The sequence below is a fragment of the Lytechinus pictus genome, chromosome 16, assembly GCF_037042905.1.
Source record: "Lytechinus pictus isolate F3 Inbred chromosome 16, Lp3.0, whole genome shotgun sequence".
NCBI classification, from domain to species: Eukaryota; Metazoa; Echinodermata; class Echinoidea; order Temnopleuroida; family Toxopneustidae; genus Lytechinus; species Lytechinus pictus.
The window spans coordinates 1,809,537-1,824,287 of record NC_087260.1 but is presented as its reverse complement, the minus strand read 5'-3'; positions in this window follow the sequence as shown (position 1 = coordinate 1,824,287).

Here is a 14,751-nt window from a genome sequence, read left to right as displayed (position 1 = left end):
GTAATCACACTATGATACATTGTATCTTTGATTTAAAGAGTAATACTGCCATCTCTTGTTCAACTTATTCAATAACGATATGACTTGTACTTTGTACCCTTTAGGCCTTACATGTGTATCAATGCAGATCCCATTCACTCATGTGTTAAATCATAGCTCATCATAAAATCATCAAAAATCAATCCCACGATAGATTTTGCTTTTATAATTCACTGACATTAGTCACAATTAACAATACATTGAAACTAGATACATGTATGTTAATCGAGTACTTGTCCAGCTCAATCAAAAGTTAAATGGCCTGAAATAAGACTAACCATAATTTTGGTCAGTTCATTGATAGAACAAGTGGAATGCCTCTGGCCGTCTCACCTGCATCACGCGATTCAATATAGAGCATGATCGGTTAAGGGTTAGCATTGAGGTGAATTTTTTTTTTATAGATATTTCTATCAAAATTGCTTTTAAGATAATCTTTGATGTCTCAGGTTTCAAAGAACTCAGTTTCATGAAGATTGATAAATCAGAAATTCCTGGAATAGTCCATTTTATTCGTGGGGGTGCTATTACCTCTCATCACGGACGGACATTTTTACTCAAATTAAATTCTCTCTAGTTTTATTGTTTTTAAAGTTATTCTAATTTGGTTTGGATGTTCTTGCACTCTGAACATTAATCTATTATCAAACATAAATTAGTAGGGAAAAAATATTGGGAAGTAATTTTTTTTGGTAGGTGTGAACATTTCCATTTTGAAATTTCCGTCCGTGATGAAAAAAAATATAAAAAGTTTTTTTATTTTTTATCAGAATAGAAATAAAAAATAAAAAGGTGTAGAGGTATCTCACTAAACACTGTACATCATTTTATTTGAACATAGCTGAAATCCATACATTTTATCCATATCATAAACTCAATCAAAAATGATCACGGACGGACATTAATTTCATCACGGACGGACAATGTAAATTCACTCAAATTCAATTCACTCTAGTTTTATTGTTTTCAAAGTTACTCCAATTTGGTTTGGATTTTCTTGTACTCTGAACATTAATCTATCATCAAACATAAATTAGTAGAAAAAATATGGGAAGTAAATTTTTCTGGTAGATGTTAACATTCCATTTTAAAATTTCCCTCCGTGATGAAATTAATGTCTGTCCGTGATCATTTTTATTGAGTTTATGATATGGATAATATGTATGGATTCAGCTTTTTATTCTTTATCAGAATAGAAACAAAAATATAAGTGTGTAGAAGCATCTCACTAGAGTACTAGACACTGTACATCATTTCATTTGAATATAGCTAAAATCCATACATTTTATCCATATCATAAATCAAAATAATCGCAGACGGATATTAATTTCATCACGGACAGACAATGAGCAAATACTGAGCAGATTATGAATTTAATTTTAGTTCCAATTTGCAGTGAAAAATGGTACTGAGAATTATTCAAAACTCAAATGGATGGAAACCTACAACTCTTCACAATTTTTTTGTGAAATCTTTCTTTGGTTGTGATTGGGGCTTAATAATTGTTGTCAGGAATTTTTTAAAAACATAATTGGAATGCAGATAGAGTTGGAAGCTACATGTATGCCAAAAAGCAGGAAATAAAATAGAGCAAGAATAAGTCAAAAGCTGTATATTTCATCAATTGAAGCTTGCAGAAAGTGATGGAAAGGAAGAAAGTAGAATGCATATTCTGATAAGCAGAAAAAAAATTTCCATTTCCAAACCCATGGATTCACAATGCTTAGAACTACTAAACAGAACATGACATCACGTCCTTGAGGCTTGTGAAAAGTACAAGAATTCTTTTTTTTAAAGTCCATTTTGGAGCTAATTTTGAGCAAATTGCTGATCTGGTAATCTGAAAATGCATACAATTCATATACAATTGTAAAGCTTGCACTGCAGTGTTAACAAGTTTTATTGGTATTTGATTTCAATTTTGGATTCGGTCAGGGCCTAAATACATGAGGGCTGTTGATGTGAAGGGGTGTCTCCACTTTAATATGGACAAAAGATGAATTTGAAGAGAGCCTGGACAAGTGTTGTGGTCATACTTGATCCACCAAACAAGCATAATGATCAGCAACCTGTGAATCTTTTGGATTTGCTTAATGGACATAAAAAAAATATGTGCTCTTCGAAAATTAATGCCTAAAAATGTATGAACATGTATCATCATGATATATCATAAAAAGTATCAACATGATCATTGATCCACTGGATGTTGATTTGGTACCAACTATAGTATTCTCTAATACCGTGTTTACACTTAATTGGCATTTTAATTGTCTCGCGGTTCTGAACCGCGAGCCGATGCAGCATCGGCTTTTTCATAGCGTGTAAACGCGAGTAACTTGCATCAGCTCGCGGTTCAAAACCGGCAATTTGCACCACCAAAGTAGTAGGTTCTGAACCGCGAGCCGATGCAGAATCGGCTTTTTTACTACGTGTAAACAGAAAGCCGATTTTGCATCGGCAATTTGTGCGCATTTCATTTACTTTACCATTGTGATGTAATTGTTAGCGCACTGATCCAGCGTTGTCTTTATTATGACGTATATTGTTGGTGTGCGTATCATTTTAGGTTTTTGCACCGGCTCGCGGTTCTGAACCGCGAGCTGTAACAACGTGTAAACGCAAACCAAAAGCCGATTCTGCATCGGCTTTTGGTTCTGAACCAAATGCCGATTAAGTGTAAACACAGTATAAATTGAAAAGAAGACAATGTGCATTAGGATGTTTGATTTGAAAAGAACTGTGTTTAAAAGCAATCATATGGCTAGATTATTTTGTGTGTCTAGCATAGAAATCATGTTGCTACAACTTAAATCAAGTTGTAGCAACTTGACTGAAGTTGTAGCAACTTGATTGTGCAACTAATATTGTTTAATTATATTACAAAATGTACAAATCATCAATACAATAGCATTTGTTCCCCCAAACAAGTAATAAGAACTTCTTACAAGGTACTTCCAATGCATTTTAATTGTGTCCGTCCGTGATGTCCGTCCGAGATGTCCGTCCGAGATGGAAAATATTTGCAATTCTCTCAGAAGTTTGATATTGGTTAAGAATTCAATATGCTGAACATAGAAGCTAACATACCTGAGTGTAAGTTGCATTAACAATTATTGGTCAAAGTTAAGCTATTTAGATAGAAACAATAAAAATGTTCAAAAATTCTGAAAACCACATTTCTATCATGTCCGTCCGTGATATGGCACATTTAGTGGTTACCTATGTTTGTAGGTAACCATGGCAACAAACTTTTTTCATCATTCAGCATACTTTGTCCTACCCTTCACTATAAAACACAAAGGAACCATGTTCATCTTATTCCTAATTTGTTACAAGCCTTCAAAGTTTTCAAAATCTATCAAATGTCCGTCCGTGATGAACCGATCACGCTCTATAGCAGCAGTGCTGATTTTGAAAACTACTATAACTCGCACAAGATGTTCAGTGATACTTGGTTACTCTTATTTCCACGTTTTATGAACTAGACCAATACACTTATAGAGATATGATGGCAATTCAACAAATACCCCCAACGTGGCCAAAGTTCTTTGACCTTACATGACCTTTGACCTTGATCATGTGACCTGAAACTCGCACAGGATGTTCAGTGATACTTGATTACTATTATGTCCAAGTTTTATGAACTAGACCAACACACTTTCAAATTTATGGCTGTAATTCAACAAATACCCCAATTTGGCCAAAGTTCATTGACCCTAAATGACCTTTGACCTTGATCATGTGACCTGAAACTTGCACAGGATGTTCAGTAATACTTGATTACTATTATGTCCACGTTTCATGAATCAGATCCATAAACTTTCAAAGTTATGATGGTAATTCAACAGATACCCCCAATTCGGCCAAAGTTCATTGACCCTAAATGACCTTTGACCTTGGTCATGTGATGTGAAACTCATGCAGGATGTTCAGTGATACTTGATTAACCTTATGTATAAGTTTCATGAACTAGGTCCATATATTTTCTAAGTTATGATGACATTTCAAAAACTTAACCTTAGGTTAAGATTTTGATGTTGATTTCCCCAACATGGTCTAAGTTCATTGACCCTAAATGACCTTTGACCTTGGTCATGTGACATGAAACTCAGGCAGGATGTTCAGTAATACTTGATTAACCTTATGGCCAAGTTTCATGAACTAGGTCCATATACTTTCTAAGTTATGATGTCATTTCAAAAACTTAACCTCAGGTTAAGATTTGGTGTTGACGCCGCCGCCGCCGTCGCCGTCGCCGCCGCCGCCGCCGTCGCCGCCGCCGTCGGAAAAGCGGCGCCTATAGTCTCACTCTGCTATGCAGGTGAGACAAAAACCAGAAATGCATTGTGGATAATAATGATTAAAATGAAATACAAAAATGCAGTCTAGCCTCCCTAAAGGCCTTAATTATGAAAGAGTATGAACATGACATTATTTCTATCATTTTTATTTTGATATACAAATATTTTTGTCTCACCTGCATAGCAGAGTGAGACTATAGGCGCCGCTTTTCCGACGGCGGCGTCAACACCAAATCTGAACCGAAGGTTAAGTTTTTTAAATGACAGCATAACTTAGAAAGTATATGGACCTTGTTCATGAAACTTGGCCATAAGGTTAATCAAGTATTATTGAACATCCTGCCTGAGTTTCATGTCACATGACTAAGGTCAAAGGTCATTTAGGGTCAATGAACTTTGACCATGTTGGGGGAATCAACATCAAAATCTTAACCTAAGGTTAAGTTTTTGAAATGTCATCATAACTTAAAAAATATATAGACCTAGTTCATGAAACTTGGACATAAGGTTAATCAAGTATTACTGAACATCCTGCATGAGTTTCACGTCACATGACCAAGGTCAAAGGTCATTTAGGGTCAATGAACTTTGGCCAAATTGGGGGTATCTGTTGAATTACCATCATAACTTTGAAAGTTTATGGATCTGATTCATGAAACTTGGACATAATAGTAATCAAGCATCACTGAACATCCTTTGCAAGTTTCAGGTCACATGATTGAGGTCAAAGGTCATTTAGGGTCAATGAACTTTGGCCAAATTGGAGGTACTGTATTTGTTGAATTACCATCATAACTTTGAAAGTATATTGGTCTAGTTCATAAAACTTGGACATAAGAGTAATCAAGTATCACTGAACATCATGTGTGAGTTTCAGGTCACATGATCAAGGTCAAAGGTCATGTAAGGTCAATGAACTAAATTGAATTCAGAGGGGTAATAAAGAATGACACAGTCTACAGTATACCTTTCCTTTTGATGATTTGCTTGTCTCTTCCCTTTCTTTCCTCTTTTTCCATTAGCTTTTAAAACCATGTTTGGGGGGGGTTGACCCTTGACCCCAACTTGCCCCTCCTCCATGTAGCACTGCCCCTTTGTTTATATTGGACAATATTTGCAGCTACTGTACTGCATGTTTATTGGGTCATTGCAAGATTTGTTTTCAATTTATTAGCAAAAGTTCATGGCCCACAGCCCAGAAAGGAAAGCCATACAAGAATCAGTGTAAGGATTAATATCATGGTCTTTATGTAGTGCTTCACTTTTTATTTTCATCTCTTTGTTATTGTTTTTTTTGTGTGTGTGTGTTTGTGTTTTCTTTTTAATCTGTATCCCATTGGATAGTGGAACCCTGTCCGAAGCCTATGGGAATTGCAGAATTTTGTGGTCATGGGGTACTTTAAAAGGCTGTGGAGCTGAAGCCAGGGTGATAATATCCAAGTCCTTTGGAAGCGCATAGGGGCGTTATATTATAATGTGATATACAAGAACTCCATGATTATTATTATTAAAGGAGAATGAAACTCTTGGAGCAAGTAAGCTTTTGTGAAAGCAGAAAAATCAAAGAATGAGATCAACAAAAGTTTGAGTAAAATAGGACTAGCAATAGAAGAGTTATGAGCGTTTGGAGCGTTTGAATGTCAAGATCACTAATGCTATGGAGATCCTCCCATTGGCAATGCGACCAAGATCTATGATGTCACAGATGAACAACTCTCCTCTTTTGGACACTGAAAATATACCCCAAAACATCTCTTTTTGCTCATTCTAATCATATGACAAACGATTCATCAACGATATAATGTTGTGAAACCTCTGTACTTGTCCTCTCATAAAGAGAACACCTCACCTTGTGATAGACTCTATAAAAGTGAGAATATAAGTGAAATAAGTACTAAAGTAATGAGGGAGTTGTATGTGTGTGACATCACAGATCTTGGTCGCATTGCCAATAGGAGGATCTACATGGCGTTAGTGATCTCTACATTCAAATGCTCATAACTTTCTTATTATTCATTCAATCTTCCTCAAACTTTCAACAATATGTTTCTTTGATTTTTCTCTTTGATATGGATTCAGCTGGTTTCAAGGGTTTCATTCTACTTTAATGCAAATTGACATTTGATGTAATCAAAGAGATACATGTTGATATACGTAGATGATTACTATATCCCGTCTTATTTTCTTTGCATATATTTCACTTTTCTTTGCTTTCCCATCACCTATTTTTCCTCCCTATACATTTATATGTATATATCTTGCCATTCAGAGTTTTTAAATTATATTTATTTTGTCCATATCAATCATGTGATTTTCTTTGTTAATCCTCATTATAGCCACAATGTTTGATTGAATATAATGTCTTTGAAGTTATGTCAATCAATTGATTACAATCAATTTCCTTACAGGCCTATCTACTGATGAGTGTAAGGCTTTAAAAAAAAATTGTGTGCCAAATGGATGAAAAAAAAACACATATTGATCAATCAGTCGATGTGTACTGTTTTAAGGTATGATATGAAAGAGTCTAGGTACATCTACTTTAAATTGACATTCAGGGTTATTAGGGAAAACATGTCTGATTGGTATTTTATTTTTTTAAATATTTGAATCCCAAGATTTTGACTAATCGTTGTTGCTATGTTATGTTTATGTTATATTAATGTTTTTTTTTATGATGATGATCATTCAGTGTCAGGATTTTATATCAATAAACTTTTTAATTTGACTTTGTCCGAACTGCTTAGAATGTGGACAATGCGATGCATATCAATTGATAATGCATCGGTAAATTCCAGTGGCATTACGTAATTTTCTCATAAATCTTGTTCCACTTTGGGCAATTGCCATTCGTAGGCCTAGGGTGTCAAATTTCCCTTGATAACTGATGATAAGGTGCCTTTGAATTACCAAATCAGTGTTCATTTATTGTATATGTGTTTCCCTTTTTATGACAATAGAAGAGTCGTGTATTATCATCTGAAGTGAACTTACTTTTCAGTGCATTCTGACACGTATTTTTTTTTCTTTTAAGTTTTGACTTCTTCACTCGAAAAAATAAAATGGTAAATCAGCATTTTGAAATGTTGGAGGAGTGACAATCTTTTCTAAATGTTGCATTTACCACTTTAAATGGTTCAAATCCAACACTTACAATCAATGTTGGATTCAGCTTTATGCAAGGTTAGATACAACATTTGGAATTGTACAACGCCTACTTAGCTTGTTGTACGCGAGCAAATGAGAAGCTGAATGTCAAACATTTGTACCGTTGCACACGTACCGTACATAATGTATCGTTGCACGGGTCACGAACAAGATGACGTCACTATAAAAAATATGATTCAATGCATTGCATGCACTTATTAAAAGGTACAATATGCGTAGGGCCTGGCTAACCGGCTGAAATGTGCATTGCTGCTGCAGACCGGATGCACGTTTTAAAGGATTTTCCTTTCACTTTCAAAATTTTCTTTATTGTCATAGATTTACACATGAAAAAAACGATAAATGTTAGTATTTTTTCTAACTTCCGAGGCGTAATACAACACAGATGGTGAATATTCTTATTCGTCCGATGATAGTGCGACATTTCACATTCGGTGAAAGAAAGATGCTCTATTCAACTCGGCTAACGCCTCATTGAATAGAGCATCTTTCTCTCACCTTATGCGAAATCTCGCACCATCGCACTCATGCCTAATCGCTATTTATATGAAGGTTGTCACTCCAAGCAATTCAAATGTTGATTTAACATTGTATTTTATACGCCCGTCCTTATACCCCCATCTCACTAGATGGCGATTCCACTGCGATCGTCAAAAATCGACAAAGCGTGGTATAACGTAGCTTGATCGTGCCTTGATCTTTTCGATCTTCTCCGTCGTACCTTGATCTTTTCTGAAGCGGCAAGGATCGCCACCATCTTTATGGTCGCCACAGAATTTTGAACATGTTCAAAACTTACGTAGCGAGATCGCGGAGGTGCTAAAGCGCATCACAATCGAGTCATGAGCGTATTGCAAACGACATATTCGTAGCTGTAACGGAGCCCCAACGCATAAAGCGTAGTATAAGCGCATTAAAAGCGGCACCGATCGCCCGTGGTTTTCAGGCCCGTTCCCAAGACAATTCTGCTACGCTGCTTCCGTTTACAAGGCGACTGCCTTGCGCTCGACACGCTTCACACAGCTTCCACCACGACGCTTCCTTCTTTGGGTGGCATGTGGCACACGTTCTCAGCCCGCTACAGGCGTTCGCGTTGCGCTTTTGCTGCGCCGCTGATGACTGGGCAGCGATTGCGCAACAACCGTCCGCGCTGCTATAAAACGCCGTGCCGATGGTGGCGGATTATCATATTTGCAACAGATTACGAGGCGATACCACGGCGTTTTCAAACATACCTCCCAGAAAAAGGACCAGAAAAGGGAAAGCTGCCCAAGCTACCCCTCTTAGGCCGGCGGTCGAAGAGGAAGATCAAGGGGTTATGGTGGTGGTAGAGGAGGAGGAGGTAGAGGAGGAAGAGGAGGGGGTACAGGAGGAGGATGAAAATCTTACTGCTGAGCCAGCTGGAAAGAGAAAAAAGACGCTCACTTGTCTTGATGACGAAATGGGTTACCTCTGCAGAAATAAATAAATTGATTATGTTTTGAAATTAAATTGAATTCTAACCACAGTGACAGTAGACAACATAACATTTTGTTAATGATTCGATCACTAATGTATTGATTGGGAAAGGCAATCTTTAGGGAGATTCTGGCATTGTGCCCCCTCCCCCTCCCTTTTTATGAGTGCTCTCACATCAGTAGACTACTTCTTGTCAGCAAATTTGAAAGGAATTTACCAAATATTTTTGAGTGACAAACTTTGTGGAAAAAAATAAACAGAATATCAAAGATTTTTATGCTCTTTTATGAAATTCTGGATGCATCCCTCATATTAACTATTAGGCTCATCGACATCTTTTGAATGAAATTTTAAAAATATTGTATATTATGACTTAGGTGACAGCCAGGATCGGACCCTGTATCTTTTTGGCCTCCTCCTTCTCCTGTCCTCGCATTCAACTTTTAACTGATGTTCTTTTTGAATGCCAAGATGTATAAGTCCAACCAAATTCTGGACATCCATGTTGGTCGGAGGTTGGCAATCGACTGAAAAATGTGTCATGTGCCGCGATTAGTATGCCGATTGCTTGAAATCGTTTCAAGAGCCCATCATGAACGTAACATAATCGCTTCATTCGTAGCACCACCGTACCGAGGTCCTAATTAGCGTATGAGCCTCGTTGTACGATCGCTTTGATCGCAGAAGAAGCGCATCACATCTGCCTCGAATCGTCGCAAGAAAGTGGCATCGTCGTACTTTCAGCGTATTACCATCGCCTTCAGCGCAGGTCGGTCGCATAGAAGTTGCAGTGCAATCGTCTCGCAGGCTAAAAATAGAATTCGAGGAAGATTCTGCTACGATTTGCGGGATTTACACAGATCGCCATGGTCGCCACGATCGCCTTCCTAGTGAGATGGGGGCCTTAAGGACGTATTATGGTATCATGCTCAGTGTCCATCTGTCTGTTAACTTTTCCTTGTAAACGCGATCAACTTCAGTTTACCTTAACCTAGGCTCATATAATTTGGTGTGTATGATACTAGCATGGATCCCAGGAAGCCTATTGATTTTGAGGCCAAAAGGTCAAAGGTTCAGATCACAGTGACATATTTTCATCTTACCCTTCTGAAGTCCTTGTATACATGATAACTTTAGTTTTAACTTAACCTTGGCTCGTATAATTTGGTGTGTATGATACTAGCATGGATCCCAGGAAGCCTTTTGATTTTGAGGTCAAAAGGTCACAGGTCAAGTTCACACTGACATGTTTTCATCTTACCATTCTGCAGTCCTTGTAAACGCGATAACTTTAGTTTAACTTAACCTAGGTTCATATAATTTGGTGTGTATGATACTAGCGTGGATCTCAGGAATTCTATTGATTTTGAGGTCAGAAGGTCAAAGGTTAAGTCGCCACCTTCCACGTTTCTTACTTGACCAAATACTCCATTTTCCATGTCACAGGGGGGTGTAATATGTGCTTGCTTTAGCGACACTCTTGTTTGGAGTGTTTAGGGGACCGGTACATGTGAAGTCTTTCAGAAACTGTACATGGTACATAAAATGTGATTTGAGGCAAATAATGCATTGTCTCCCCTATGACCTGTGGTTATAAAGTAAAATGATAAGATGATAATAATAACTATGCAACTGTTTCATGCAAAGTTTGTAGACACTGAATACTATTACCTTGACTCCAGCATTGCTACCCTGATCACATAAACAGTTGAAGTTCAAGTTGAAACTTTCTTTAAAGCGTTTTTTTTTAGTGTGGAGCGTTGTGGCCCAGTGGATTAGTCTCCGGACTTTGAAACAGAGGGTTTTGGGTTCGAATCCCAGCCATGGCGTAATTTCCTTCGGCACGAAATTTATCCACATTGTGCTGCACTCAACCCAGTTGAGGTGAATGGGTACCTGGCAGGAATTTATTCCTTGAAATGCGTGTGCGCTGTAATCTTAGTAATTACGGCTGCCAAGCTACGTACAGCTGGGGTAATAATATCCAAGTCCTTTGGAAGCGCATAGAGACATTATTCATAATCGTGATATGCGCTATACAAGAACTGTTTATTATTATTATTATTTTAAAAATATATTTAGGCCTTTATACTGTACGAAGACAATTTTATTGATGTAAAACTACAAACAAGAAAATAATATCTTTGGTAAAAGGGGACCACAAAATATCAATAGCTGCTAATCATGTGTGGCTCCCTGTACTGTATAACTCTTTAAAATAAATGGATGCATGCTTACATGTATTCTCTAAGGACTACATTCAGTATACTTACAACTCATTCAATTACAGTACAATTGGGCACAAAAGATTATAATTTAAAACAAAATCAAAAAGATATTAACATATTTACATGCATATATTCTACACTATAGAAACATTTTAGTCATATTTTCTCATCTAAATATACATGTATAGACCAAGTTGTGTTGGACCAAGTGGATATTAGACAAATTAGGTATTGCCTATCTGGAACACAAACACCATGGCCCAAATTCACAAAGGTGGTTTTTAAAATCATTGGTTGAATCCATGGTTTATGTAGATTTCCTCTATAAATTACGCTTATTTACTTCGTATATTAAAATTGTCAAATGCTGATGCGCTCCTTTGTCACATTGCGCCAAATGGATGCCTGTTGCCTTGGTTATCCACGCTATTGTATTCATGATCAGTCTATAATGAGTCCACTCTTCAAACAGTGGACTCATGAATAAAAAAAAACATACTTAACCATGGCAACAGGAGTCAATTTGGTGCATTGTGACAAAAGTGCGCATCAGCATTGGACATTTTTTTTTATATACGCGGTAAATAAGCGTAATTTATACAGGAAATGTGCATAAACAATGGGTTCAACTGATGGTTTTAAAAACCACCTTTGTGAATTTGGGCCAATGGGTTAAATGGCAATTAGACCAAATGGTTAGAAGATGGAATTTGTTGTAGACGAACTAGGATTAGACCAAATGAACAGTAGAGTAGATGAAGCGCGACTAGACCAACTGGCAATATGAATGATATACATGTACCACCCATGTTACTAACAATGATTGATGCTTATACAATGTGTATTGCTCCCAGCTAAATAATGAGCAACCTTACTTGCATAGTTACTTCAATCACTCCCTGAAGTAACTTTATAGCCGTGATATTAATGAAATGATTGTTCAAATTATCAATATTTGTCTTTCAAACATTTTGTTCCAATATGATTATATATTATGTATATGCATGGATGTCATGTAAAAATGATTGGACATCTGTGCGACAGGTAAGCGTTGTATATTGCACTAAAGTTATGTACTCTTACATAGTATAGTCAATTGTAAATATCAAATTGGTATGCTGTGTGCTTGAAAATATGAGCATAATTGGAATTAAAAAAACAACATTTTTGTTAATGAATGAAAGAGCTGTACAATATGTATTTGTCGAAGTCTATAGTACATGTATGAATGCAACAATGAAAGAACCTCTTCATTTTTTTTCAAAAGACCTCCACTTTTTAAACCTATGTCAACCATTTGCTATTAATTTTGTATTTTTGAATTTGAGCCTATTTGTAATGAAAAGCATGGGTTTATTCATTTTGCATTGTTAACATGTGGAATTACCATTGTTGTAACATGCTGTGTGAATTAATGAAGAACTCCTTTTTGTCATATCTACAAAAATTAAAATATTCTATATTTCATGTAATTATATACAAAATGAATAGAGTATGTGACATGAGCTCTCGCATTTGGGTAATGATCAGAATGCGCATATTAAATGTTTTGTAAAAACAAGAAATTAATGTCATTGTTTTGATATTTTACATCTGATTTTTATAACATTTCAGTATGTTCGTTTGATTGGTCTCGATATAGCTGGGTGGACTTGCCCCTTAACCCTAAAAGAGCCGTGTTATTTGGACCCCTCTCACTGCGGGGGGGGGGGGGGCGGAATCCTCCCCCCTCCCCGATATCTTGGTCTTCGATTGCGCGAGCGCCGCGAAAATTTGCACAGTGGTAGTGTGCGATAAAATCAACATGGCTGTACGTTTATTTTTTTTTGAAATAATAAGATTTTTCATTTAATGAATTAATTATTCTAATTTATACATGAAATAAAAGATTTGCTCCAATCAACTATCATACAGCCCCAAAACTGCTAATTTTACATTCACAGACTCATAGGAACCCAATCAAATGTACTTTTAAAAAAATTTGGTATCGCAATTTTTTTCTTATGTATTTTATTGTTTTTAAATTTCTTATGTATTTTTTTTTTTGGACACTTTGTTATTTGTCTCACCTGCATAGCAGGGTGAGACTATATGCGACGCTTTTCCGACGACGGCGGCGTCAACATCAGATCTTACCGAAGGTTCAGATTTGAAAGCATAACTTGAAAAAATATATGGACCTAGTTCATGAAACTTAGAGACATAAGGTTAATCAAGTATTACTGAACATCCTGCCCGAGTTTCAGGTCACATGACGAAGGTCATTTAGGGTCAATGAACTTAGACCACGTTGGGGAAGTCAATATCGAAATCTTAACCTAAGATTAAGTTTTTGAAATGTCATCATAACTTAGAAAGTATATGACCTAGTTCATGAAACTTGGCCATAAGAGTAATCAAATATTACTTAACATCCTGCCTGAGTTTCAAATCACATGACCAAGGTCAAAGGTCATTTATAGGGTCAGTGAACTTTGGCCAAGTTGGGGTATTTGTAGACCAAAAGCTTCAGTCTCTGTATTTTGGTTGTTCCGCTGAACTATGTTGGCTCCACTTATGGTGAAATGTCAGAATTGTTAAGGAAATCCCCAGAAACGACGGTTATTCCTGTCTAGGGTATTTGTTGAATCGCCATCATAAATTTGAAAGTTTATGGATCTAATTCTTAAAACTTGGACATAAGAAAGAGTAATCAAGTATCACTTAACAACCTGTGCGAGTTTCAGGTCACATGACTAAGGTCAAAGGTCATTTAAGGTCAATGAACTTTGGCCGTGTTGGAGGTATTTATTAAATTGCTGTCATAACTTTCAAAGTTTAAGAATATTGTTTATGCATTGTGGACATAAAGGTAATCAAGTATCACTGACAAGTTTTAGGTCACATGATCAAGGTCAAATGTCATTTAGGGTCAATGAACGTAGTATTGTATCATTATATGAATGGTGTTTTTTGTGAATAATTATTTTATAGTAGTTTTCAAAGTCAGCACTGCTGCTATATCGAATCTCGTAATGCAGGTGATACTGCCAGAGGCGCTCCACTTGTTATTGTTTTTTCAGTGGAAATTGTTGCAGACTTTATTTTGATCATAAACAAGACAAAATTGATGAAGTTTAATCAGTAAAAGTAGAAATAATGGTACATTTATGATTTGGGGCTAAATACACAATTTGCATTGGATTTGTACATAATTCACGTTTTTGAGCAGTTTTGGTTCTGATATGCACTTACATAATGTTGCGTAATTTCGTAACCGCGTACCCGAGCATCGCAAATTAGGTCTCAAAAGTTGCGCGAGATTTGAAAGTAAAATGTCAGCGAGCGGCGCGGTTGAAAAATTTCGCGCGGCGGATTTGTCGTGAAAAATGTAGAGGGAACGGGGCCCTCGGGTTTTTCAGGGTTAAGCTTTGATTCCTTTATTCATTATTCACAAAGAGCATTCGCTAAACCAAAAAATGGTTCCAAACTTTATGTTCACACAATATTGGAAGATACAATTTGCTGAGAAATGTCTGATTATTTTTTGCAATAATTTATATAGAATTTGCAATTTC